At 38.5% G+C, this 27,903-nt stretch overlaps 1 protein-coding gene and 3 long non-coding RNA genes across 8 annotated transcripts in view; 1 reads left to right on the forward strand and 3 right to left on the reverse strand.

Annotated features, from left to right (window-relative positions):
- The window catches only part of LOC143513749 (antigen WC1.1-like), a 121,873-nt gene that overhangs the window by 47,027 nt on the left and 46,943 nt on the right, over positions 1–27,903 (forward strand). The window lies entirely within an intron of this gene.
- LOC143514229 (uncharacterized) lies at positions 14,507–15,287 on the reverse strand. Its single transcript, XR_013130793.1, has 3 exons — positions 15,250–15,287; positions 14,955–15,140; positions 14,507–14,853 (listed from the first exon to the last, which is right to left on the reverse strand). It is a non-coding gene; the product is annotated as an uncharacterized LOC143514229 (long non-coding RNA).
- On the reverse strand, positions 16,506–18,189 carry LOC143514230 (uncharacterized). Of its 4 annotated transcripts, none has more exons than XR_013130795.1 (4): positions 18,055–18,189; positions 17,795–17,910; positions 17,225–17,316; positions 16,506–16,602 (listed from the first exon to the last, which is right to left on the reverse strand). It is a non-coding gene; the product is annotated as an uncharacterized LOC143514230 (long non-coding RNA). The 4 variants fall into 4 exon arrangements; XR_013130796.1 differs by having other exon boundaries at positions 17,795–17,938; XR_013130797.1 differs by having other exon boundaries at positions 18,033–18,183.
- The window catches only part of LOC143514233 (uncharacterized), a 5,078-nt gene continuing 866 nt past the window's right edge, over positions 23,692–27,903 (reverse strand). The window contains exons 2-4 of one of the 2 annotated variants that reach the window (XR_013130803.1): positions 26,746–26,771; positions 25,527–25,581; positions 23,692–23,827 (exon numbers count right to left, since the gene is read on the reverse strand). This is a non-coding gene — a long non-coding RNA (uncharacterized LOC143514233). Of the gene's footprint in view, positions 23,828–25,526; positions 25,582–26,745; positions 27,149–27,903 lie in introns of those variants that run through there. The other variant, XR_013130802.1, reaches the window with a different exon arrangement.

The raw sequence follows: 27,903 nt of genomic DNA on the forward strand, positions 1-27,903 counted from the left end.
AAGTTTTTGACAAATTAATATTTTTCATATGCATCACAATGCTACCATCATAACACATCAAATTCCCAGTTCAATAACTACGCCATAGTATGTCTGATTGTTATGGAAATTGAAATCCACATTCACATGACCATTGTGGTGCGATGTGCCAATTTTGAGCCAAATCCGTCCACAAACAGCTCTACAGTGAATATTTTCATTTTCCATACTCAGCAGTGGAGGGAGGATTAGAGACACACGCAGGTGCCTTTCTCACACACTCTGCCCCCCCCTCCTCCACTCCCCTCACACTCCCCCATGCTTCTAACACTTTACAACCCATGGGCTCTACCTCCCCCCCTCTCTTTCACATGCACTTACAAAAACACAGGCCTCTGTAGCTTTCACACTGCTCTTGCCATACCTACCCATTTCTCTATGAGTAACCCAGATACAAACACACAAACTGACGTTTAGCTTCTGTTTTTGAAAACACACTCTCTCTCTCTCTCTCTCTCTCTCACACACACACACACACACCTACTTATAGGTTTAACATACACACTGCCCTAGCCATGTATACCCATTACTCTTTGACTAAAACACACACACACACACACACACACACACACACACACACACACAGATATTTAACTTTTTTCTCTATACACATTCACACACATGACTACAATTATGCTTCATATGCACAGTTCTCTAGCCATTTCCAACACACTAACTGATGTTTAGCTTATTTTTGCCATCCAAAGACACACTAAGATAATCTCAGCAAGTGATTTAGATCTATTATCTGAATTGTTTTGCCATTACAATGTTTTGTGACCTTTTGGGCCTTGGTGACTCATAAGCCAGTTAAATGGACACTGATACTTCAGAGCATGCTACATGTATTCAAATCCAAGGTTAATTATTTACTCTAAACAATGCTCATATCCTATATGGCCCATGGGCCCCTGCATATCTTCTTGAGATTCAAGACATTTGACATTGGGTGACTTTGTTTGCTTAATCTGATTAATGTCAGAACATACACTACCACAAACACACACACACACACACACACACACACACTTCTACCTAAATGTATGTATAGTTTGTATGCATATTTATAGTATATGTATAGTATATGTCAGTCATGCCAGCAATGTCAGTCGTATCAGTCATATCAGGCATGCCATGCCAGTCATGTCAGTCCAGTCATGTCAGTTATATCAGTCATGTCAGTCATGCCAGTCATGTCAGTCGTGTTCTGCCAGTCATGTAAGTCGTGTCATGCCAATCATTTCAGTCCAGTCATATCAGTCATGTCAGTCATATAAGTCAAATAATCAAATCATTACAGTCATGCCAGTTATGTCAGTCATATCAGTCATGTCAGTCCACATTCATACTTTGAATACACGGACAGTCATGTTAGGCGTGCAAGGTGTGCAAGGAGTGAATTAACAAAGCATAGTCTCTGGCTCCCTCAATCTCTCTCTGTTGGTAATATACAGGCCCAATCATGTATAGACACATGCAGGCCTTCCTATATTGTTCACATAGATGCAACCCTAGCCAGATGTGCTATTTCTGTGTCTCCTTTTCTGACACACGCAGATGTCAGTCATGTCAGTCCAGTCATGTCAGACATAAGTCATATCAGTCATGTCAAGCCAGTCATGTCACTCATATCAGTCATGTCATTACAGTCATGCCAGTCATGTCACTCATTCCAGTCATGCCAGTTGTCAGTCATATCAGTCATGTTATTTTTGTTCATCATGCCAGTGAAGTCATTCCAGTCATGCCAGTCATATCAGTTATGTCAGTCATGCCAGTCATGTCAGTCATGTTATGGCAGGCTTTGCAGACTACATTCATACTTTGAATACACGGGCAGTCATGTTATGCGTGCTAGGTGTGCAAGGAGTGAATTAACAAAGCATAGTCTCTGGCTCCCTCAATCTCTCTCTCTTGGTAATATACAGTCCCAATCATGTATAGACACATCCAGGCCTTCCTATATTGTTCACATAGATGCATCCCTAGCCAGATGTGCTATTTCTGTGTCTCATTTTCTGACACACGCAGATGTCATCACACACTATCTGTAGAGCACACACTGGCCAAACCCAAACAGCTTCTTTTCACTTTTATTTTCCAATATCTTTCACACTGTAGGGCCTAGAAACAAAATTCTACTTCTATTGTATTCCTTGGCTCAAGCTAAGATGTACTGCTTACATCAAAAAAACACACAAACACACATACACACAATGCTTATCACAGCATGTGATTTACTTCTGATCTGAATCATTTTGCCAATTTTTTGGGCTGTTTTGCCTTTTCGTGTGTGAACCCGCAATCGCCGCTTGCGGCTATATTTATTATTATTATTTTTCTCCGCATAAAACGCATACTGCAGCCTAAACCGTAAGGCCCAGGGACACCAAACTTGGCAGACTGGTGTAGTCTGTTTGCGGGACCGTCCTTAAGTACAGACACCCAAATTGGCCTCATGGTGGCGCTATAGCGCAGCATTTTGCGTTTGGGTTCATATCTCCCACCCCGTAGGTCGTAGAAACAAAATTCCACTTCAGGTGCATTCCTTGGCTCCAGACAAACAAAAAAGCCTCAAGAACCATTAAGCTCCGCCTACTTAGATTTTTGCTAATTTGCATAATATGCAAAACCTACTTTTTCATACTAGTCCCTGGTTTTTCATCTGATCACCACAATCTTGGTGTCAAAATATTCACAAGAATCTCATTATCAAGGAACATCAACAAAACTGTGACATTGGTATACAGTCTGGTTGTCACATGTCAATCAATAGCTCTGAGGCGTGGCCAAATTGACTTCAGCAGCTATATCTCAGCAATGCTTTGACCTATCTTTATGAAAATTTATCAGTTGTTAGGGCACATGACTCAGAGGTCACAGGTCAAAGCTGGCCACGATTGTCCAATAGGGGGCGCTATAACATGGGGAAATTTGTTTCTCAGAAACCATTAGTCACATCAAGCCCAAACTTTACAGGCATCATCAGGGGCCCAAGTGGTATCAAGGCACACAATGATGACCTCATCACTCAAAAAACATGGCCGCCATGAGCCAATTAATTTTTATTTGAATTAATTGGCCATTTGACAGACTTACCATTGGCCAATCAACATGAAACCTCATCACTGTACATATCCCAGGACTATGTGTCATACTGTGCAGTGTTGAAACATTTGGCCACTAGGTGGCGCTGTTTGTGAAAATCATGAATAACTCCTCCAAATTTTCACTTAGGAACATGCAACTTGTTTCTTTTTATACCTTGCAGTAGACCTGACAACTTTGCAATTACAAGTCCTATTAAAAAATGCATACTTTTGTCACATTCATCAATTGTTTGAAAATAGCTCTTTAAGAACTAGTCCTAGGAATTTGATCCAATGATGGCAAAAATGGCATAGGCATAATCTGTAGACACTGTAGTTAACTAAATATGGAAAAAATGTTGCATTTTTATTTGTCTGATTGGTCCATTTTCCCATTATATCCTTCTGGTCATGCCATAAATGACCTTTATTGCTATAACTCATAAACCATGTAAGTGATCAACTCCCAATTTGAAAGGCTTTTATACACTGAGGTCCTTGTGAGGTAGGCCACGTTTGTTTCAAATTGGCCTGTCGGAGGCGCTACAGTACCCAAAAACCTAGAAAATCATAAAAACTCAGGCTGCAATCTTGTTATAAAGAATACAGACAAGTAATTGGTCTTGTATGATTCAGATCAATGAGATCTATAAGATTGCAATTACATCTCATAACAAAAAGTGCACTGCCTGACCAGAAATGAACCTTTTAATTCACCAAAATGTCATTGCATTACTGAGATTAATGAGATATCAGTATGATAGTACTTGGGCTCCATCTAGTGGCCAAACACCGAAACTGACTGAAAACAATTGCTCACATGAAACACCACACAAACGCACACAAAGCTGATCTCAGCATGTGATTTAGTTCTGTGATCTGAATCATTTTGCCAATACACATTATTTTGATCCTTTTGGGCCTTTAGTGCCTCAGTTGAATTGAATGTTTTGTCACATTGATTTACTTGTGCATTTTTTCCACTCAAACAGCTTCTATTCACTTTTGGGTCTAAAGGACCTATTGGGCTTCTTTTTGCCTATTGAGGCCAAGAGGCCAATTTGTTGGTCTAAAAGACCCTTTGGGCTTTTTTGCCTTTTTTTGTGTGAACCCGCCAATCGCCGCTTGCGGCTATATTTAGGGTTCACACACGTAGTGTGGGAAACCTATTGTTATTGTTAGGTTTTTTCTTCTTTCTTATTATTATTATTATTTTTCTCCGCATAAAACGCATACTGCAGCCTAAACCGTAAGGCCCAGGGAGACCAAACTTGGCAGACTGGTGTAGTCTGTTTGCGGGACCGTGCTTAAGTACAGACACCCAAATTGGCCTCATGGTGGCGCTATAGCGCAGCATTTTGCGTTTGGGTTCATATCTCCCACCCCGTAGGTCGTAGAAACAAAATTCCACTTCAGGTGCATTCCTTGGCTCCAGACAAACAAAAAAGCCTCAAGAACCATTAAGCTCCGCCTACTTAGATTTTTGCTAATTTGCATAATATGCAAAACCTACTTTTTCATACTAGTCCCTGGTTTTTCATCTGATCACCACAATCTTGGTGTCAAAATATTCACAAGAATCTCATTATCAAGGAACATCAACAAAACTGTGACATTGGTATACAGTCTGGTTGTCACATGTCAATCAATAACTCTGAGGCGTGGCCAAATTGACTTCAGCAGCTATATCTCAGCAATGCTTTGACCTATCTTTATGAAAATTTATCAGTTGTTAGGGCACATGACTCAGAGGTCACAGGTCAAAGCTGGCCACGATTGTCCAATAGGGGGCGCTATAACATGGGGAAATTTGTTTCTCAGAAACCATTAGTCACATCAAGCCCAAACTTTACAGGCGTCATCAGGGGCCCAAGTGGTATCAAGGCACACAATGATGACCTCATCACTCAAAAAACATGGCCGCCATGAGCCAATTAATTTTTATTTGAATTAATTGGCCATTTGACAGACTTACCATTGGCCAATCAACATGAAACCTCATCACTGTGCATATCCCAGGACTATGTGTCATACTGTGCAGTGTTGAAACATTTGGCCACTAGGTGGCGCTATTTGTGAAAATCATGCATAACTCCTCCAAATTTTCACTTAGGAACATGCAACTTGTTTCTTTTTATACCTTGCAGTAGACCTGACAACTTTGCAATTACAAGTCCTATTAAAAAATGCATACTTTTGTCACATTCATCAATTGTTTGAAAATAGCTCTTTAAGAACTATTCCTAGGAATTTGATCCAATGATGGCAAAAATGGCATAGGCATAATCTGTAGACACTGTAGTTAACTAAATATGGAAAAAATGTTGCATTTTTATTTGTCTGATTGGTCAATTTTTCCATTATATCCTTCTGGCCATGCCATAAATGACCTTTATTGCTATAACTCATAAACCATGTAAGTGATCAACTCCCACTTTGAAAGGCTTTTATACACTGAAGTCCTTGTGAGGTAGGCCAAGTTTGGTTCAAATTGGCCTGTCGGAGGCGCTACAGTACCCAAAAACCTGAGAAATCATAAAAACTCACGCAGCAATCTTGTTATGCAGAATACAGACAAGTAATGGGGCTTGTATGATTCAGATCAATGAGGTCTATAACATTGCAATTACATCTCATAACAAAAAGTGCACTGCCTGACCAGAAATGAACCTTTTAATTCACCAAAATGTCATTGCATTACTGAGATTAATGAGATATCAGTATGATAGTACTTGGGCTCCATCTAGTGGCCAAACACCGAAACTGACTGAAAACAATTGCTCACATGAAACACCACACAAACGCACACAATGCTGATCTCAGCATGTGATTTAGTTCTGTGATCTGAATCATTTTGCCAATACACATTATTTTGATCCTTTTGGGCCTTTAGTGCCTCAGTTGAATTGAATGTTTTGTCACATTGATTTACTTATGCATTTTTTCCACTCAAACAGCTTCTATTCACTTTTGGGTCTAAAGGACCTATTGGGCTTCTTTTTGCCTATTGAGGCCAAGAGGCCAATTTGTTGGTCTAAAAGACCCTTTGGGCTTTTTTGCCTTTTTTTGTGTGAACCCGCCAATCGCCGCTTGCGGCTATATTTATTATTATTATTATTTTTCTCCGCATAAAACGCATACTGCAGCCTAAACCGTAAGGCCCAGGGAGACCAAACTTGGCAGACTGGTGTAGTCTGTTTGCGGGACCCTGCTAAAGTACAGAGACCCACATTGGCCTGATGGTGGCGCTATAGCGCAGCATTTTGCGTTTTGGTCCATATCTCCCACCCCGTAGGTCCTAGAAACAAAATTCCACTTCAGGTGCATTCCTTGGCTCTAGACAAACAAAAAAGCCTCAAGAACCATTAAGCTCCGCCTACTTAGATTTTTTGCTAATTTGCATAATATGCAAAACCTACTTTTTTATACTAGTCCCTGGTTTTTCATCGGATTTCTTCAATCTTGGTGTCAAAATATTCAGAAGAATCTCATTATCAATAAATTTGAACAAAATTGTTACATTTGCATACATTGTCGTTGTGACATGTCAATCAATAGCTCTGAGGCGTGGCCAAATTTACTTCAGCAGCTATATCTCAACAATGCTTTGACCTATCTTTATGAAAATTTATCAGTTGTTAGGGCACATGACTCAGAGGTCACAGGTCAAAGCTGGCCACGATTGTCCAATAGGGGGCGCTATAACATGGGGAAATTTGTTTCTCAGAAACCATTAGTCACATCAAGCCCAAACTTTACAGGCATCATCAGGGGCCCAAGTGGTATCAAGGCACACAATGATGACCTCATCACTCAAAAAACATGGCCGCCATGAGCCAATTAATTTTTATTTGAATTAATTGGCCATTTGACAGACTTACCATTGGCCAATCAACATGAAACCTCATCACTGTACATATCCCAGGACTATGTGTCATACTGTGCAGTGTTGAAACATTTGGCCACTAGGTGGCGCTATTTGTGAAAATCATACATAACTCCTCCAAATTTTCACTTAGGAACATGCAACTTGTTTCATTTTATACCTTGCAGTAGACCTGACAACTTTGCAATTACAAGTCCTATTAAAAAATGCATACTTTTGTCACATTCATCAATTGTTTGAAAATAGCTCTTTAAGAACTAGTCCTAGGAATTTGATCCAATGATGGCAAAAATGGCATAGGCATAATCTGTAGACACTGTAGTTAACTAAATAAGGAAAAATGTTGCATTTTTATTTGTCTGATTGGTCAATTTTTCCATTATATCCTTCTGGCCATGCCATAAATGACCTTTATTGCTATCACTCATAAACCATGTAAGTGATCAACTCCCAATTTGAAAGGCTTTTATAGACTGAGGTCCTTGTGAGGTAGGCCAAGTTTGGTACAAATTGGCCTGTCGGAGGCGCTACAGTACCCAAAAACCTGAGAAATCATAAAAACTCACGCAGCAATCTTGTTATGCAGAATACAGACAAGTAATGGGGCTTGTATGATTCAGATCAATGAGGTCTATAACATTGCAATTACATCTCATAACAAAAAGTGCACTGCCTGACCAGAAATGAACCTTTTAATTCACCAAAATGTCATTGCATTACTGAGATTAATGAGATATCAGTATGATAGTACTTGGGCTCCATCTAGTGGCCAAACACCGAAACTGACTGAAAACAATTGCTCACATGAAACACCACAAAAACGCACACAAAGCTGATCTCAGCATGTGATTTAGTTCTGTGATCTGAATCATTTTGCCAATACACATTATTTTGATCCTTTTGGGCCTTTAGTGCCTCAGTTGAATTGAATGTTTTGTCACATTGATTTACTTATGCATTTTTTCCACTCAAACAGCTTCTATTCACTTTTGGGTCTAAAGGACCTATTGGGCTTCTTTTTGCCTATTGAGGCCAAGAGGCCAATTTGTTGGTCTAAAAGACCCTTTGGGCTTTTTTGCCTTTTTGTGTGTGAACCCGCCAATCGCCGCTTGCGGCTATATTTCTTATTATTATTTTTCTCCGGATAAAACGCATACTGCAGCCTAGACCGTAAGGCCCAGGGAGACCAAACTTGGCAGACTGGTGTAGTCTGTTTGCGGGACCGTGCTAAAGTACAGACACCCAAATTGGCCTGATGGTGGCGCTATAGCGCAGCATTTTGCGTTTGGGTTCATATCTCCCACCCCGAAGGTCCTAGAAACAAAATTCCACTTCAGGTGCATTCCTTGGCTCCAGACAAACAAAAAAGCCTCAAGAACCATTAAGCTCCGCCTACTTAGATTTTTTGCTAATTTGCATAATATGCAAAACCTACTTTTTTATACTAGTCCCTGGTTTTTCATCTGATCACCACAATCTTGGTGTCAAAATATTCACAAGAATCTCATTATCAAGGAATATCAACAAAACTGTGACATGGGTATACAGTCTGGTTGTCACATGTCAATCAATAGCTCTGAGGCGTGGCCAAATTGACTTCAGCAGCTATATCTCAGCAATGCTTTGACCAGTCTTCATGGAAATTTATCAGTTGTTAGAGCACATGATTCAAAGGTCACAGGTCAAAGCTGGCCATGATTGTCCAATAGGGGGCGCTATAACATGGGAAAAACTGTATCTCAGAAACCATTAGTCACATCAAGCCAAAACTTTACTCGCATCATCAGGGGCCCAAGTGGTATCAAGGCACACATGGATGACATCATCACTCAAAAAACATGGCCGCCATGAGCTAATTAATTTTTATTTGAATTAATTGGCCATTTGACAGACTTACCATAGGTTCATACACATGAAACTGACATGGTATGTTCATGTACACACCCTCTAAGACATACTCATGTTAGAAGGGAATTGCACCACTAGGTGGCGCTATACTAGAAAATCCTGAATTTCTCCTACATATTTTCACTTATCAAGAAATGCTTGCACTCATATGATTGTATGCAGAATTCCTAGCAACTTTCTAATTACATGTGTTTTGCAAAAATGTACCACTTTTTCACTATTATCAAATATATATAACTTGTCATTTTCATACTAGTCCTAGCATTTTAACTCCATTACCTTTAAATCACACCTTGTAATACTCAGCAGACTCTGAAATGCTAAGATTAGCAAGAAAATCCTAAGGTTTTCACAAATTAATATTTTTCATATGCATCACAATGCTACCATCGTAACACATCAAATTCACAGTTCAATAACTATGCCATAGTATGTCTGATTGTTATGAAAATTGACAGCCACATTCAAATGACCATTGTGGTGCTGTGTGCCAAGTTTGAGCCAAATCCGTCCACAAACAGCTCTACAGTGAATATTTTCATTTTCCATACTGACCAGTGCAGGGAGGCATAGACAGCTGCTAAGACACGCACGTTCTCACACACGCTGCCCCCCTCCTCCACTCCCCTATGCTTCTAACACTTTACAACCCTTGGGCTCTCCCTCCCCCTCTCTCTCCTTCACATGCACTCACAAAAACAAAGGCCTCTCTGGCCTATAGGTTTCACATACACACTAATTCTAGCCATTACTACCAATTACCCAGTGACTAATATACAGATATTTAGCCTCTTTTTTCCACACACCCTCACATAGGACTTCCTATATGCTTCATATATACAATTCTCTAGCCATTTCCAAAACACTAACTGATATTTAGCTTCATTTTTCCATCCACACTCTCAACACATGCCCTCTATACATCCTGAAATGACATAAGAGAGGACAGACACATGTAATTCACATTTCACACACAACCTCTAAATAACTGCATGCTTTACTTATCATCAAAGTCTTGTTAGATACACATTCCTAGTGGCCTCCCTACTATGGGCACAACAGTGAGAACATGTCAGAGTAGGGATGAGAACATCATGAACAGGCAAAGATAAGAATATTTGTGTTATTTTATTGTATAGTAAGCCATTACTCTTTGGTTTGTTTGAGATTCACATGTGACAGATTTTGTCAGCTAAATGAAAAGGGTTAAAGAGTGGGGTTTACATGTGGGGCATTAACAAGAGCTCTCCTGCTGCTATGTTCACAACTTCTGACAAATTCAGCCAAAGGTATATTTATTTGACTAGGCCCCTGGGTCAGTGTGTCAGTGCTTTTAACCTAATCTCAGCATTTGATTTAGTTGTATGGTCTGAATCATTTTGTTTAATATCTTCCACACTGTATGGCCTAGAAACAAAATTCTACTTCAGCTGTATTCCTTTGCTCAAGCCAACCAAAAAAAGCCTCAAGAAGCCCTTACTGCATACATGAAAAAACACACAAACACACACATACAAAGCTAATCACAGCATTTGATTAACTTCTATGATCTGAATCATTTTGCCATGACATTTTGTTTTGATCTTTTGGGCCTTTATTGCCCCAGTTGAATATTTTTTTGCAAATTACTTTATCTGTCCATTTTTTGGACTGAAGTAGCTTCATATCACTTGTTGGTCTAAAAGACCCTTTGGGCTTTTGTGCCTTTTTTTGTGTGAACCCGCCAATCGCCGCTTGCGGCTATATTTAGGGTTCACACACATAGTGTGGGAAACCTATTGTAATTGCTCGGATTTTTCTTTTTTCTTCTTATTATTATTTTTCTCCGCATAAAACGCATACTGCAGCCTAGACCGTAAGGCCCAGAGACACCAAACTTGGCAGAATGGTGTAGTCTCTTTGCGAGACCGTGCTAAAGCACAGAGACCCACATTGGCCTGATGGTGGCGCTATAGCGCACCATTTTGCGTTTAGGTCCATATCTCCCAAACCGTAGGGCCTAGAAACAAAATTCCACTTCTGATGGATTCCTTGGCTCAAGCCAAACAAAAAAGCCTCAAGAACCATTAAGCTCCGCCTACTTAGATTTTTTGCTAATTTGCATAATATGCAAAACCTACTTTTTTGTACTAGTCCCTGGTTTTTCATCCGATCACCACAACCTTGGTGTCAAAATATTCAGGAGAATCTCATTATCAAAGTTGCTTAAAAACATTTTGAGATTTGCATACAGTCTGGTTGTCACATGTCAATCAATAGCTCCGAGGCGTGGCCAAAATTACTTAAACAGCCATATCTCAGCAACGCTTTGACCGATCTTCATAAAATTTTAACAGTTGTTAGGGCACATGACTCCGAGGTCATAGTTCAAAGCTGGCCACAATTGTCCAATAGGGGGCGCTATAACATGGGAAAAACTGTTTCTCAGAAACCATTAGTCACATCAAGCCAAAACTTTACAGGCATCATCAGGGGCCCAAGTGATATCAAGACACACAATGATGACATCATCACTCAAAAAACATGGCCGCCATGAGCCAATTAATTTTTATTTGAATTAATTGGCCATTTGACAGACTTACCATTGGCCAAACAACATGAAACCTCACCACTGTGCATATCTCAGGACTATGTGTCATGCTGTGCAGTTTTGAAACATTTGGCCACTAGGTGGCGCTATTTGTGAAAATCATGCATAACTCCTCCAAATTTTCACTTAGGAACATGCAACTTGTTTCTTTTTATTCCTTGCAGTAGACCTGACAACTTTGCAATTACAAGTCCTATTAAAAAATGCATACTTTTGTCACATTCATCAATTGTTTGAAAATAGTTCTTTAAGAACTAGTCCTAGGAATTTGATCTAATGATGGCAAAAATGGCATAGCCATAATCTGTAGACCCTGTAGTTAAATAAATATGGAAAAAATGTTGCATTTTTATTTTTCTGATTGGTCAATTTTTCCATTATATCCTTCTGGCCATGCCATAAATGACCTATATTGCTATAACTCATAAACCATGTAAGTGATCAACTCCCAATTTGAAAGTCTTTTATACACTGAGGTCCTTGTGAGGTATGCCAAGTTTGGTTCAAATTGGCCTGTCGGAGGCGCTACAGTACCCAAAAACCTAAGAAATCATAAAAACTCACGCAGCAATCTTGTTATGCAGAATAGAGACAAGTAATGGGGCTTGTATGATTCAGATCAATGAGGTCTATAACATTGCGATTACATCTCATAACAAAAAGTGCACTGCCTGACCAGAAATGAACCTTTTAATTCACCAAAATGTCAATGCATTACTGAGATTAATGAGATATCAGTATGATAGTACTTGGGCTCCATCTAGTGGCCAAACACCGAAACTGACTGAAAACTATTGCTCACATGAAACACCACACAAACACACACAAAGCTGATCTCAGCATGTGATTTAGTTCTGTGATCTAAATCATATTGCCAATACAATTTCTTTTGAACCTTTTGGGCTTTTAGTGCCTCAATTTGGCCTGTCAAGGGCGCTACAGTACCCAAAAACCTAAGAAATCGTGAAAACTCGTGATGCAATCCTGTTATGCAGAATATAGACAAGTAATAGGTCTTGTATAATTCAGAACAGTGAAATTATTAACTTTGAAATGACAACTCATAACAAAAGTGCACTGCCTGACCATAAATAAACCTTTTAATTCAATAAAATGTCTTATTTGTCACTATAATATCAGTATGGTAGTACTAAATTCCGGGACTGAAAACTATTGCTCACATGAACCACACAAACACACTCATACACACACAAAGCTAATCTCAGTATGCGATTTAGTTCTATGATCTGAATAATTTTTTTCCAATAAAATGTGTTTTTGTCTTTAGTGCCTCAATGGCCTGTTATTTGTTGATTGGGTCCATCTATATATGCAGTAGTGTCCATGTCTACTGCCTGTTGGATGATCTGCGGATTAGTCCTGAACTTTTATGATGTCCTAATTCTTCTGTGGACAGAATAACATGAGTACTTGTGTTCGTTTTGCCTGTATTGTAAATTACTGCTTTTCTGATCATATAAAATAAAAGGCACCGCTGGCCAAAAGGTCAAAATGTGCAAATCTGTCCTAACAGCTTTGTTAAAGATTTATATTCATCATTGATAACGTGTGACACTAACTACACTGCACTGTATATATTTACCAAAGGTATACAAACCTCTTTCATGCAATAACTGTCAAAAGTTGCAAATTATTTGGCCAGTAGATGGAGCTGTGAAACAAAATTTGAAATGCGCATATAGTTTTTAGACTTCTCCCTTCCAAAATACAGCACATTGTTTAAAGGTCAAAAGATCAATGTTTTTAAACTCTTTCATAAAGTTCTCATGATCACTCATGATATGTGGAGATCTCTTTATACAGGCTATGTGCACCAAGTATCTGCATTCAAGAGGCTTATTTCCAGAGGTGGGCATTGCAGGTTCAGGAAGTAAAAGTCACCACCAGGATTTTGCTCAGGCTTCCTGGATTGTGTTGATTCCACATTTTACCTGGATTGCACTAATTAGAAAATCTAGCAAGCTTCAGTAAAATCCTGGTGAAGACTTTTACTTTCTGAACCTGTAATGTCCACCTCTGATTATTTCACCTCACATGGTCAAAGTGATTAAGGCCTTTGGTCTATGGCCTTTGTATCTAACCCTAATCCCAATTTCCTAAAAAACAAACAAGTGTGTATGTGATTTTCATTTGCATAAAATTGTCAGAACATTATATATTAACAAACATTTTCATATTTGGGCTCTATTTGAGACTAGTGCAAATTGTCAATATAATAACACAAGAGAACCTCTTTATAAACATAATGTCTTTTATTTATAACTGACAATCAACACAATGCAAATCTTTTCATGTTCAGTATAACAACTAGGAGAGAAGGCTGAATGCAAGTGCAGACTGACCAATGATTTAATACCAAAACGAATACATACACAGCACACAGAACAGACACCAAGAATAAATCAAACATCTATCATATGAACCAAACACTAACAGAAATAACTGGGTGGGCAAGGCTAAAGAAAAGGAAAGACAACAAGCAAAATCACACAAAGTACATCTAACAGAGAATGTAAAATACAAGGAGTACACACAGACTAGTATTATAGACACAAAAGACCAAGATACCAAATAACATACAAGCAAGTGGTACTTACAATAACAGACCACATAAGAGACTAAACGCAAGACTTAAATACACTGACCAAACAAGGGACTTAACAAGACACACCAGAAAGCAATAACGAGGGGCAGAAAACAATGCAGGGGAGTGAAGTCAGACACCTAGGAATTTCAAAATAAAAGACACAAACACAGAAGACATGACTGACAGGAGGGAGGCAGGACTGTGACATTCAGTCTGTTTATTTGAGACCATTTCTTTAAAAATATTGATCCCCCTGTAACCCCCTGTTTACCCCCTGTAAATATAATTAAAAAAATTAATAATAATGTATAGTATAACTATTGTAATAATCCCTCACTAAGGAGCTGAGGTGCCCTGTACTGGTTCACAGCAAATAAAAGAAACATCACATAATAATACAGTCCACGGTAAATTTAAATTTTGTCATTATTGAGTTCAAAGCAGACCTGTAGTTAGTAATCACAATATGTGTAGACATCTATATATCTCTATGTGCAGTATGCAAGCAGCTTTACAAGCGCATGGGTCCATATCCCTAATGAGCAAGCCAGGGGCGACAGTGGCAAGGAAAAACTCCCTTGGCAGGATTAGGAAGAAACCTTGGGAGGACCAAGACTCAAAAGGGAACCCATCCTCCATTGGGCGGCCCAGCTAGTAATCACAGTCCCTCCAATATGGAAGTTGAGCCTCAGGTAGGAAGGACTTGTGTGACTGAATTCTCCTGAAGAATCATCTGAGCACATCAAATAGAGAGATAGTTAAGGTGCAGCTGTGATAGTTAGAGTGAAGGTGTTTGTCTGGTCTCTAAAGGAATATGAAATATGTTTAGCATACCTGCAGCAACACTTGTATCACAGACCTGTCCACCTTTTAATTCTGTGATAGAGTGTATGCCAATCCACATGTGCTAGATGTGACATCATTGGTAGATGACTGTAACATGGTCCTACAGTGCACACTGATGAACCATTGATGCCATCAAGACCACATGCCTTGTGTAAGGGAACCCTCCATAAAGATCTGAGCATATCAGACACAGACATGGTTAATGTGCACCTGTCACATTACAATGGTAGTTTAACTTTACATAAAGATATGTTTGTCTCCAAATTACAATAGAACATCTTACCTGGTGAACGCAGCAGATACCAAATCTGTCCATCTCTGTGATAGCATGCAAGTGATTCCATATGTGCTTGATGTCACATCCTTGATAGTTGACTGCAACTTGTCCCTGGCCTTTAGAAGGACATTCCTGGCTTTCCTGTATGACACCAGGTTCCCAGAGATGTAGGCAGCACTGACCACTCTTTGACCAATAGCTCAAGCCTTTAATCAGGAATTTTGGTTTGTGCAGGATTAGATGTGAAGGTAAATGTCCATGTTTATTGCTTGTTGGAAACTGTATTACCTGTGGATTCAGTCCTGAAGTATGATATTTGTCAACAGTCCTTTAACAGATGATTTGAGAACTGTTTTGCTTTGTTAAACATTTGGCCTGTATTTTATATGAATACCTTTATATTTCATAATAAAATAAAAAAATAAAATAAATAATACATACAATAAAATAAAATGCTGTGAACCAGTTAATAGGGCACTCTCAGCTCCTTAGTCTGTTCCCACAAGAGGCGGTCCAGATAGTTTACCCCCTGTATCCCCCACCCCCCACATCGTGGACGCTTCAAGTTGTGCCTGACTTAATCAAAAGTTTTAGTTCAAAGTGTCACCAAATTGTCAGTAAAGTGTCAGCAAACCGTCAGCAAACATTAAGTACCTGAAATTGAAGATTAATGAAAACAGTTCAGTACAACACATTCATGAAAACTGAAATATGTTGGCATAACAGAAACACTGACATCTTCTGCAGAAACATCTTTGATATATACATGATCAATCAAAGTGCCATATTCAGTTGTTGGTTCTCTTATAACCTGCGTAAAGCCATGGAGTTGCATAGTATTACTGACTGTACTTGTTACAAAAAGATTTTCATTGAAATCTCCCATGATCACTTTTCTTCCTGGGAATCTGTCAATATGAGAAATCAAGTGTATCAGGTTATTTTGAAACATTAACAGATTGTAGGAAGGAGGTCTGTACAGAACTGCCACTGTTGTATTCAGCTGAGGTAGGATGAACTGCAGGCATTCAATGTTAATGCATGGTAAATCAACAATACTACAACCAGTATGTCGTTTATAATACACACCAACACCACCATGTTGTCGATCCTTTAAGTCAGCAAACATCACCTGACTAGTGTCATATGAAAAACATCTGGGTTTACTATAGAATGTAAATTCAGATAATTCAATATCAATGTTGCAATCATTTGGTTGTAACCAAGTTTCTGTCACACAAATAATGTCAGCTTCCATATACCTCGTATCATGTCTCAGGTCTTCCACATGGCATGTTAGTCCTTCAACATTGTGCAGAAGAATCTTGTATGACCCAGAGGGAGATGGCAGCTCTGTCACTGGTTCAATAAATAAAGGCATGTTATGTAATGACTGTTCAATGTCTTCTTTTGCATAAATAGCACTCTCTTTGAAATCTTTTATCTTAAGCCCTTCCAAAGATGTTACACGACTCAAGGCCACATATGCTTGTCCTGCTGCAAATATCTTTTTTAGTGACACAACAGCTTTTTCCACAGTAAGACCTTGTACTTTGTGAACAGTGCAAGCCCAAGCTAATTTCAGGGGAAACTGACGTCGCATACCACCACTTTTTGTAACTCTTTCTTCTTCAGGGAAAATAGGAGTGGCTTTTTCAAATCCTGGTTTTAAACAAGGATGTTTTGCTCTTAATTTATTTCCTATTCTTTCATTTTCAAATGTGACATATATTTTGGCTGGAAAGTCATCTTCAGAATCAAAACACACTTCAGCAACTGTACCAAATGCACCGTTTACAAGTCCGTCTGCCACATCAATGTTTTTAAGAAGCATAACATGAGCATTTACAGCGATGTGAAGAGATTCTGGTAAAGACGTGTGGGTAGTATGAACATGATGTCCATTCATTTTTTCCAGCCGACCTGTTTTTGCAACCTTTTCAAAGTCCTGCGCATGAATGATAGTAATGTCTGCACATACCTTCTTCAACATGTTTGCATTGTGATCATCCACTTCAGCATTTGTTGCATAAATATACAGAGCAGTACTGTCCAGTTCATCACCTTCACCACCTGTTTCACATAATTTCAACATATTCACATCATGTTCTGACAAATTATCTTGTCTTTTGTGTTTCCTTAAACGACTCAGTAACTGAGCAAACTCCATGTTTTTTTGTCTCATGATTTGTGAGAGCTCAACCAATGCAAAGTGGTTCTGCCATAGATTTACACCTTTAGGCTCAGTGTATAGAGATTTTCCTTTCACAGGAGAAAGTTGATAAAAATCACCAACTGCAATTATAGACACATTTCCAAAAGCAGAATAATCTCCTTGTTGTTTAATCTGTCTTAATCTGCCATGAATATACGATAAGAGTTTGTGATCAACCATTGAGATTTCATCAATAATAACTATTTGTAGATTTCCCAATTTAGCTCTCAGTGAATTTATTTTTTCATCTCCGAGCGGTTGATAAGGCAGCGTTACCTCTGGTGATATAGAGAAACAGTTGTGTATTGTTGCAGCGTCAATGTTAAATGCACTTACACCAGTTGGAGCTGTTATTAACACATGCGTCTCATCTGGATTATCTGACAATCGGGACAGGATGCGACATGATTCGTAGTATATTGCTTTGATTAACATGGATTTTCCAACACCACCTGGACCAGATATAAACACATGAAATGGCTGCGGGTTTTTAGCAAGTGTCTTTTCTAAACACCAATGTCGAATTTTGTAAAATATTTCAGACTGTTGTTCATTTAGTGAACGAAGCACATACATTGCTTCCTCTTTTCGCATACCTTTCTCTTTTCCTATAGCACAGCGTGGTTCAGTTGGTAATAAATCAGGTATGTCAGCAGCAGAAATATTTTGCTCTGTTTCATCAGTAGGATTTTCTTTTCTGTGAAGACATTCTAAACGTTCACGTTCGTTCTCTGGACAGATTTCCGCCCAAGCATCTTCAACTGGACCGTTTCTTTTTAACTGTTCTTCGGCTACGTCTATTGTGTCAGCATCTTTCTCGAAATATGACATATTTAAGTCTACTATTGTTTTGACTGATTGGACTTCTTCATCAGAATATTTGATAAACCCAGTCTTATAAAAATCCTCATAAGTGTTGAAAGTTGGTGGCTTGAGTTGACAATCCAAATAATGAGGCAAAAACAATTGCAAAATGCTTTGATAATGCTTCTCTGGATGTTTTGTGGGTGAAAAGCGAGCGTATCGCACAACAGCAGAATCAGTTCGTGTCCGTTTCTTTATGAATCCTAAGCTTTTGTCCAACTTTATGGCATCACGAGCTGAACTTTCTGATTTTGACAATATTCTGTACTCTGATGCAAAACTGGCTAAACACATCTGGGAAAATTCGTCCGTTTTTGGTCTATATTTGTATCTGTCTGTGATGCTGTTCATCCATATGTTTTGATTATCGTCATTGTCATATTCAGCTCGAGTTTGTATTACGTGAAGTGGAAGACTCATTCTCACTACGTTATCACCAGTAGGAATAAATTGCACTTTGCGAGAGGCTTCTTTCAGTTTCATGTTAGTAAGTCGATACACACTTTCCTGAGCTGAAACTTCACGATTGTGCAAAAATACACTTCCGAGTTTCCGTAAAGCATGTTTAGCGTCAAGGTTACCTTGTTCTGTGGCTTCTTTTTGAGTACGTGACAAAAGCAATCCCATCTCTCTCTCAGCTTTGGAAATGTAAGAGATTATATACACAATGCAGGAATATGCATCAACTACAAACTGAATGTCCATATTTGCATTCCAACAACGTATAAGATCTCTGTTGTATTGGTTTACCCATATGTCACCTGGTTTTCTCTTTAGGACAAAAGTAGTTTTTCGGGACACTCGGACATAAGCAGCTTCAAATATCTCTTGACTTATACCAAGCGAAGCAAATAACTCCTCAGTAGAATCAAAGATAACATCTGTATTCAATAACGCATCTTTTACTTTTTTCATGATAGCCTCTGCTACATCTTTTTCCATTGAAGGCATGTTATTACCTTTGGCTGATTCCACATAACTCTCATCTTTCTCTTTAGCATCTTTTTCAGGATTGTCAGTTTTACGCCTTGTTATAAATGTTCTGCTACTCGGTGGGCGTGGAAAATTAAAACGACAAGTTGTTTTCTTTTTTCTGCAGGATTTTGAATGTCTTTTGCTGTGTTGTTGTACACTGGAAACAATGTCATGCATTTCTTTGTCATCCTCCGATGGCATTTCACATGTCACATAGTGATCTACAAATGACACAACTTCATCATCATCATTTTTGTCAACCTGAGGTGCATCTTTGACCCAAAACAAGCAGTGAGTGTGAGGTGAGCCACGCTGTTGAAATTCAACTCTGTAAAAATAATCAACAATTTCGCCAATCGGTTGTGCTTCAGACATAATCACATCTTTAAGGAAACAGTGGAATCGATGTTCAAACATTCTGGCTGCTGTGACAGGGTTAGTTTTTAATAGAGCACATCTTTCTGACCAGACTAGATCATCAGTAGAAGTTTCTCTCCCCTCTTGTTTGAGAATGGTTTGTAATAATTCTGGCCAACGCAGATCAGCAGATGAAAATGAGCAAAACCATGTGGGAATACCAAGTTGTCGCACCATTGCAAACATGTCTTTTTGAACACTTTGCCAGAAAGGGGGTGTACCACGAATAGGTCTTAAGAATTTATACCCTTCATCAAAATTGAAAATGTTCTGCAAGGCTTCTCTGTTAGTCAACATTTCTGACGTAATCACAGGTTTGTTGCGTGTATCATGTCCTTTTCTCATAGCAATAGACACATTTGATACAATCTGATTTAACTCTGACAAATATTGACCATAAAAAATGTAATCTAAGTTCTTTGCGAAACGTCCATCTGCATTCAGGATTCTTGTGTTTAAGTATCTACTCAATGTCAGTTTCTCTTTTCTGTGGTCATGAAAGGTACCCGTACCATTTGGAAATAGAACTGGAAAACACTTCGCCTCATTTGAATGATCGTTCAAGAGCCTTACAGGATTATTACCTTCTGCAGGTGCCACAGACATTATGCCATCAAAGTGCTGATCCAATAGCTCTTGTGCAATATCAACAGGTTGTAAACAGGTATCCATGAACATACCGTGCTGTTGTCTGTCGTGCAAGGTTTCATCTATATCCACATCTTCAGATTCATTATTCTCATCATTGTTCTCCTCATCAACATGCTGTGTACATGTGTCATCAGGCTCTTGTGTTTCATGTTCAGTTTTATTTAGTGGATTGACCCAGTCATTATTAAATGTCACATCTTTGTAAAAGTCATTATGTTGTTTTAGGTACAACAATGCATCCTTTATTTTTTCTGTATTAACAAATTTGTACTCATAGTGCCCCTTGTAAGTCAATTTCCTCTTTAGTTTTATGCGAATCATCAAATCAACATTTTCTGTTCTTGGTAGGACTTCAGTTACATCTGTGATGTTAGATGGAACACACACAACAGGTCCATGAACACCATTCTGTCCACCTTTTGGTAATGACACAAGTCTCATGAATGGAATATTCATCCCAATTAAATGTTGTTCAAGTGAGTTTAGATTCTGCAGTTCAACAGGAATTGGTTCTAGTGCAAGATTGTTCATAACACTTTCTTCTGGCATTTTCCCATTAAGAACCTTTCTGTGACATGTGTAGCAAATCCACAATGATCCAGCTGGCCCAGTTTTCATATTGCACTTATGATCACAAACGAGATTACATTGATGTAAGTATGTGTCAGTAATACATCTCTCTGCTATGGACACAACCACTTGTGCTCGTTTAAGATATGTATCTTTTCTGCATTTCAGTACTTGATGTTTAAACAGTGTCCGGTGGCATACTGAGCACACGTATTCAGGACCTGTGTTTATTTTCTCTCTGAACTTTTCAATCACATAGTTAATATCCTTGTGTTTATTTTTTTCTGCATTCTGTCTTTGTTTACTTCTGATTTTAGTAGCATTAGCGTAACAGTTGTCTGTTTTATACCTCGCAATACCAAGTTGTTTTTTAGCTGCTTGATGTTGTGCATCGGTATGATAAGTTTCAAAACTCCTCTCCATACTCCTCTGTTTCGTAGCTGCTTGATATTCCGGATTGTTATGATAAGCTTCAAAACTCCTCTCCATACTCCTCTGTTTCGTAGCTGCTTGATATTTCGAATTGGTATGATAGACTTCTAAACTCCTCTGTTTTTTAGCTGCTTGATGTTGAGGATTGGTATGATACATTTCAAAACTTCTCTGCTTCTTAGCCGCTTGGTGTTGTGCATCGGTATGATAAGCTTCAAAACTCTGTCTTTTTATAGTCTCTCTGTGATGTTCATTTGTAGAATATTTATTAATACTTAATTGTTTCACATGTTCCCTGTGTTCCATATCCGTCGCATATTTGTTTATACTTAACTGTTTATTCCGTTCTTTATGTTGCAAATTAGCTGCGTATTCAACACTGCTACGTGTTTTAACAAGATCTCTGTATAATTTATTTTCACGGTATTGTTTCAGTGTTCTCTGAATCTTTTCCTCCCTTTTCTCCTGGCTTGTTCCATATTTGATTCTCCGTTTCTCAAGTTCAGAGCGACTGGACTTTGTTTCTGATTTTCTGCTGTCACACCTCTGTAAACATAGTGCAGCACAGGTTTGTCCATCAGGAACTTTAACACACGTCACTACTTCATAATGAGACTCGCTACAATGTTTGAGGTATATTCCCGCATCTTGGTCGCAACTGTTGCACGATGAATATTTTAGCCACGCATTTCTAGTGAATGTAAATATATTTGTAAAAAAAAGATCGGCTGCAGCTTGTATTTCTACTTCAGTAGCCCAGGTTCCCACGTATTTCATTCGGGAAGTAGCAAGATAATTTGCAACAGATGAAAACCCTTGTCGAAGACAGTTAATGTACTTAGATTCGTTTCTCTCCATTTGTGTAGTTACAGCACGTCGTATTTTTCTGTGTTCTTTCTCGCTTCCGCTAATTGCAAATGCCAGTGATCGGAAAAAACAGTTACCGTCACCAATAATAGGTTTAGTTTCACAAGGATCACCCATCGGTACTGGTACGATCAGGTCTCTACGAGCATGTTCGATGTACACAATGTTTTGCCTTAAACATAACGTCTTCTGCTGTTTCACTGTCAATGGACAAAACTGAAAGCATTCACTGTGTGTGTCGCCAATCAGCACGTCACTGTCATTTCTCATTGATACATCGGTAAGCTTGTTTACATGCTTTATTCGTTTACCAACATGCAATTCAGATACCGTTTTCACCTGGGAATCATTTTCAGCTGCTTTGCGTTTACTTTGCACGTTTGCTTTGCTACAGGGTTGTGAACGGTCAAATGCGTCACCTTTCTTAGTTTCATTTTCATTTGTGTTACGATTTCGTTTTAGCACACTGCTGTAGAGCTCTCGGTGTGTAGTGACAGACAAACCATCTTGTGTTTTCTCTTCCGCTGTGCTTCTGCCAGTTATGTTCACAACAACGCCAGTGACTTCAAATTGTGCTCCTTCAGCTTTCAGTGACCGACCAAGTATCATAACGTGGTTAAGTAATGATTCCATGTCAGCATAAAAAGCAGCCAAACTCTTGCCCGAATCAATACGTGCACCGTTTTCGCTTCGTGAATGACAGTCAATCAGCACATACCAGGAGTCTTGTTTAATGATAGCACATGTATTCTCTTTAACAGTAAACAAACATGCTTCACATTGCATAAACACTCTTCGGATTGCCTCATCATGTGACATAAGAACGTTTTGTAACGGTCCATATTCAGTGACACCAAACTTCCCAGTAAACATTTCACCATGAAAATTTATTGAAAAGTCATATCCACACACAGTGTATTCTGTAGGTACATCTGTAACATATAAATAGCCCAATGGATCATGAATTTTGCCAGCATCTCTTATATTGCTGTAGAATCTGTCACCATTCAGCAGAACATCATCAAGGTCTCTGATTGTCCAAGAAAGCACATTTTTCACTTTGTTAGTCATGATGGCAGTAATACTATTTGCAACACATTGTTTGTTACTGTTTACGCCAAACTTTGGATGAGCTTGATGAAAAGAACCTCTGAGCATATCCACATGTACACATTCATCAGAATCAGTTTTGCAGCTTGTATCTGGTAAGGTATTTGGCAAGTATTTGGCAATTGTATTTGGTAAGGTATTTGGCAAGGTATTTGGCAAGATATTTGGCAAGGTATTTGGCAAGGTATTTGGCAAGGTATTTGGCAGGTATTTGGCAGCTTGAGTTTGTAAATGGCTTTGAGGAGTGCTCTTCAGGAGCACTCCCGTGTCAGTCAGACCTTTTTTGTCAAGGGATGAAGGCATAACCCCGTCAGTCAGAGACGAGATCTGGTCTGCAGGACAGCTGTGGCTCACAGGAACAGTCTCAGTCAGGACCTTTTTGTCAGGGGAAAAAGCCAGAACCCCGTCAGTCTGAGCCACAAGCCGCTCCGTAATCCTCCTCCTGGCTGCAGCCGACCTCAGCGAAGCTTTAGTGCGAGGCATCTGAAAATACAAACACACAACCAGTCAAAACCTATGATGTCTATCCCAACATGACATACTAATCAATCAATATTACTTAATACAAACAGCACATATCAAATCATAAAAAATAAAAAAAAAGTAAAACAAAATCAGAACAGACATTGTATTCGTGACAGGTGTATTCATGACTAATTTCTTACTTGCATACATTGTTACAGTATTGCATATAGAAATTACTGTGAAGTAAATGCCTTCATAACACCATGTTATACAAACTAAGCATTACTTTATAATCAAGGGACTTGATTCAAGGGACCATTTCCACTAATGTACATTTTTCAGAATACAATGAGCAAAACCACGCTTTACTGCTCATTTAAATGCTGTATAGCTTTAAAACAAATAACCACATCAGAATACTTGATCAGACAAGCTTAAGTTGCAAATATGTACATCACTAAAGACTTTCAGCTCAACAGTTTAAAAATGTATTGTGTGTGTGTGTGATGTGTTCAGCAGGCTTTGCTTCAACAGGACATTCTTGCTTCTTCCTTGTAACACCAACATTCATTCATCATCTGATTCAGGAGCTTGATGTCAGCAGCACCTGTGTAACAGCTGTTTCATATACTCTACTTGTGCTAAGCACTGATCACTTAGTGTATATATAAATAAACAATTTAACACATTAAATGTCTTTGTTCCAATAGCGTAGTTAGCCTAACAGACAAGTTAAACAAAAACATTCCATTTGGTTCCACTTTAGCAATTAAAACATATTACCACATAAATGCATTGTGAAACAGAATTTGTATTATGAAAATGTTGCTGGGTGTTCAGAATGTTATCGTGCCCATGCTAACTTCTAAGCAATAGTAGTTAAATTAATAATACATTGTTCAGCTCATCATTTGTGCACTTACTCAACTGGACACTAAACTCAACCATGTTTACTCACTATATAATAATTTTGTATACCACCACTCAACACTAAATCAACTTCACAGCTAAAATGCATGTGTGTGCGTCATCTTCATACAGCAGGCATTGCTCCAAGATTAATCTTGTGTGTGTGGCATCCTCAACCAGCAGGCGTTGAGTGGCATCCTCAACCAGCAGGCGTTGAGTGGCATCCTCAACCAGCAGGCGTTGAGTGGCATCCTCAACCAGCAGGCGTTGAGTGGCATCCTCAACCAGCAGGCGTTGAGTGGCATCCTCAACCAGCAGGCGTTGAGTGGCATCTTCAACCAGCAGGCGTTGTGTGTGTGCATGTGTGTTATTCTTGTGTCTTAATTGTCACACCAACAGCACATTTCACATCTTTCAAAGTTGATCAGTATCATGTAATCAGCAGCACATGTGATACCTGTTGCACATACTCACAACTGTATTACCATTTGATGGGCTATTTTAAAGCATGCATTAAATATATCTAGCACAAAAACTACACATTCACTGCATTAATGTGATTAAAAATTTCAAACCTCAAAGCACAATTAAGACAGGGTACACATTGAACAGGACTTTGAGAAGTTGGAGCTGCGGTTTCTGAGTTCTCTTCTATACATTTTACATTATTGCTTCCAAGTGTTTACATATCACTACAGATACTCATCATAAATGAACAATTATTCTGCAGCACCATTAATTGTGTGCACCGTTTTATAAAGGTATACCAGTTCAACCACTGCTCATACACGATACACTTCAAACGTACCTTTAATGTGTTCCAGCACAATTCTCCTTCACCACAATTCTTCTTCACCAACAAGCTATTTATACAAAATAGACAAAACACATTTGTAACAGTTAGTAAACATTAAGGGGTTAAACAATTCATATGTATAATTTTAAAAAGCTGCTATAACGACATGAATCATCAATTGGACAAACACTTAGAATCTTTCTATTCTACTTAAGGCTACAGTTATACAGCATTACTAAAGCCCCATACTTATCAAGTTATTTGGCTAGTGTATATAAGTATGGTATGGAAGTTTATCTTTGTTCATTTTAAAATGAAAATGTGAAAATAATTAAAATATTAGTCCATTCTAACTTCTAAGCATCAATTTCAACACAGGTTGTTAAATTAATAATACTATATAATAATTTTGTATACACCACTCAACACAAAATCAACTCCACAGCTAAAATGCATGTGTGTGTGTGTGGCATCTTCATCCAGCAGGCGTTGTGTGTGGCATCTTCATCCAGCAGGCGTTGCTCCAAGATTATCGTGTGTGTGTGTGGCATCTTCAACCAGCAGGCGTTGTGTGTGTGTGTGTTATTATTCTTGTGTCTTAATTGTCACACCAACAGCACATTTCACATCTTTCAAAGTTGATCAGTATCATGTAATCAGCAGCACATGTGATACCTGTTGCACATACTCACAAGTGTATTACCATGTAATGGGCTATTTTATAGCATGCATTAAATATTTCTAGCGCAAATACTACACATTCACTGCATTAATGTGATTACTGCTGCATAATCTTTAAACTATTGGACAGAATATTCATGAGCCAATTAAACTGTGAGAATGCATCAAATTGTCCTCAACACAGAATACAATGAAGACTACTTCAAAACATCCGTTACACTGCAGTTTACTCTGTTCCAAATAGGAGTATAAATTTAGTCTAGGCAATAAGTAGGTTAACTTACTGTACCTAATCAAGTTTCAAACATCAAAGCACAATTAAGAAACCACATTGAACAGAACTTTGAGAAGTTGGAGCTGCAGTTTCTGAGTTCTCTTCTATACATTTTACATTATTGCTTCCAAGTGTTTACATATCACTACAGATACTCATCATAAATGAACAATTATTCTGCAGCACATCAACTACTCTCACCATTCATTGTGTGCACTGTTTTATAAAAGTATACCAGTTCAACCACTGCTCATACACGATACACTTCAAACATACCTTTAATGTGTTCGAGCAGAATTCTCCTTCACCAACAGGCAATTCATAGAAAATAGACAGAACACATTTGTAACAGTTAGTAAACATTAATGGGTTAAAAGAATTCATATGTATAATTTTAAAAAGCTGCTATAACGACATGAATCATTAATTGGACACTTAGAATCTTTCTATTCTACTTAAGGCTAGTTATACAGCATCACTAAAGCACCATACTTATCAAGTTTTTGGGCTAGTGTATATAAGTATGGAAGCTTTTCTGTGTCAATATTAAAATGAAAATGTAGCCTAACACGCATGTTCCACACATACAAGCAACTTTGAGCTCAAAATTCAAATGCAATAACTCCATTTACATTTGCAATGTGATAGACATCTATTCATATTTCACATACATTTTGGTGCTGACAAACCACCGACATAAAAAAAAAACAAACATTCACATTCAGACTAGTATAAAAAAAGCACAAATTACCTCTGCAAGCACGTACATTTTTATACACAACGTAAAAAAATTATATACATAACATACTCATAGTCCATTATTTTGACTAAAAAAATTAAAACCTGTGCGTGACTTCAGGTTTTCCGAGCACAAAACATGCATAGCAATACTCGACCCAGCAGACGCTTCATTTACCCAAATACACCATTATCTGGGCTACATTAAACCATATACCCGCATAAGAATAAACGTTTAAACGAATCGCCCGATTGTACAGTTATAAATCAGTACATGTAAGTGCTACTACTTCTACGCCTACTCAGCCAGCGCCCTCGTGGTCAGCTGCACTGGGCGCCGCCATTACAGGCACAAGACCCACACGCCATCTTAGAGCAACTACAAAAACGCTCTTACTCATACATGTACAAATCATGTATACTTGCTCATACATGTACACTGCAAATATATGTAACATCAAATAACTCGTTTTCATGAAAGAACTAGGCAATATAAATGAAAACTGATGCCACTCTGGACAACTACAACAGCACAAAAACGTCCCGCTAGCATACGCACGGAACATGCTAGCGTTGTACTAGCGAACGCACTAACCACGTTATAACATACTTTAATCCTTTATTTAGCTCATTTGCCATCTCATACACTAAAACGTCCATCTAAACACAATTAACCAAACAATCTAGAGCAAAAAT

This window comes from Brachyhypopomus gauderio, chromosome 5 (genome assembly GCF_052324685.1).
Source record: "Brachyhypopomus gauderio isolate BG-103 chromosome 5, BGAUD_0.2, whole genome shotgun sequence".
NCBI lineage: Eukaryota > Metazoa > Chordata > Actinopteri > Gymnotiformes > Hypopomidae > Brachyhypopomus > Brachyhypopomus gauderio.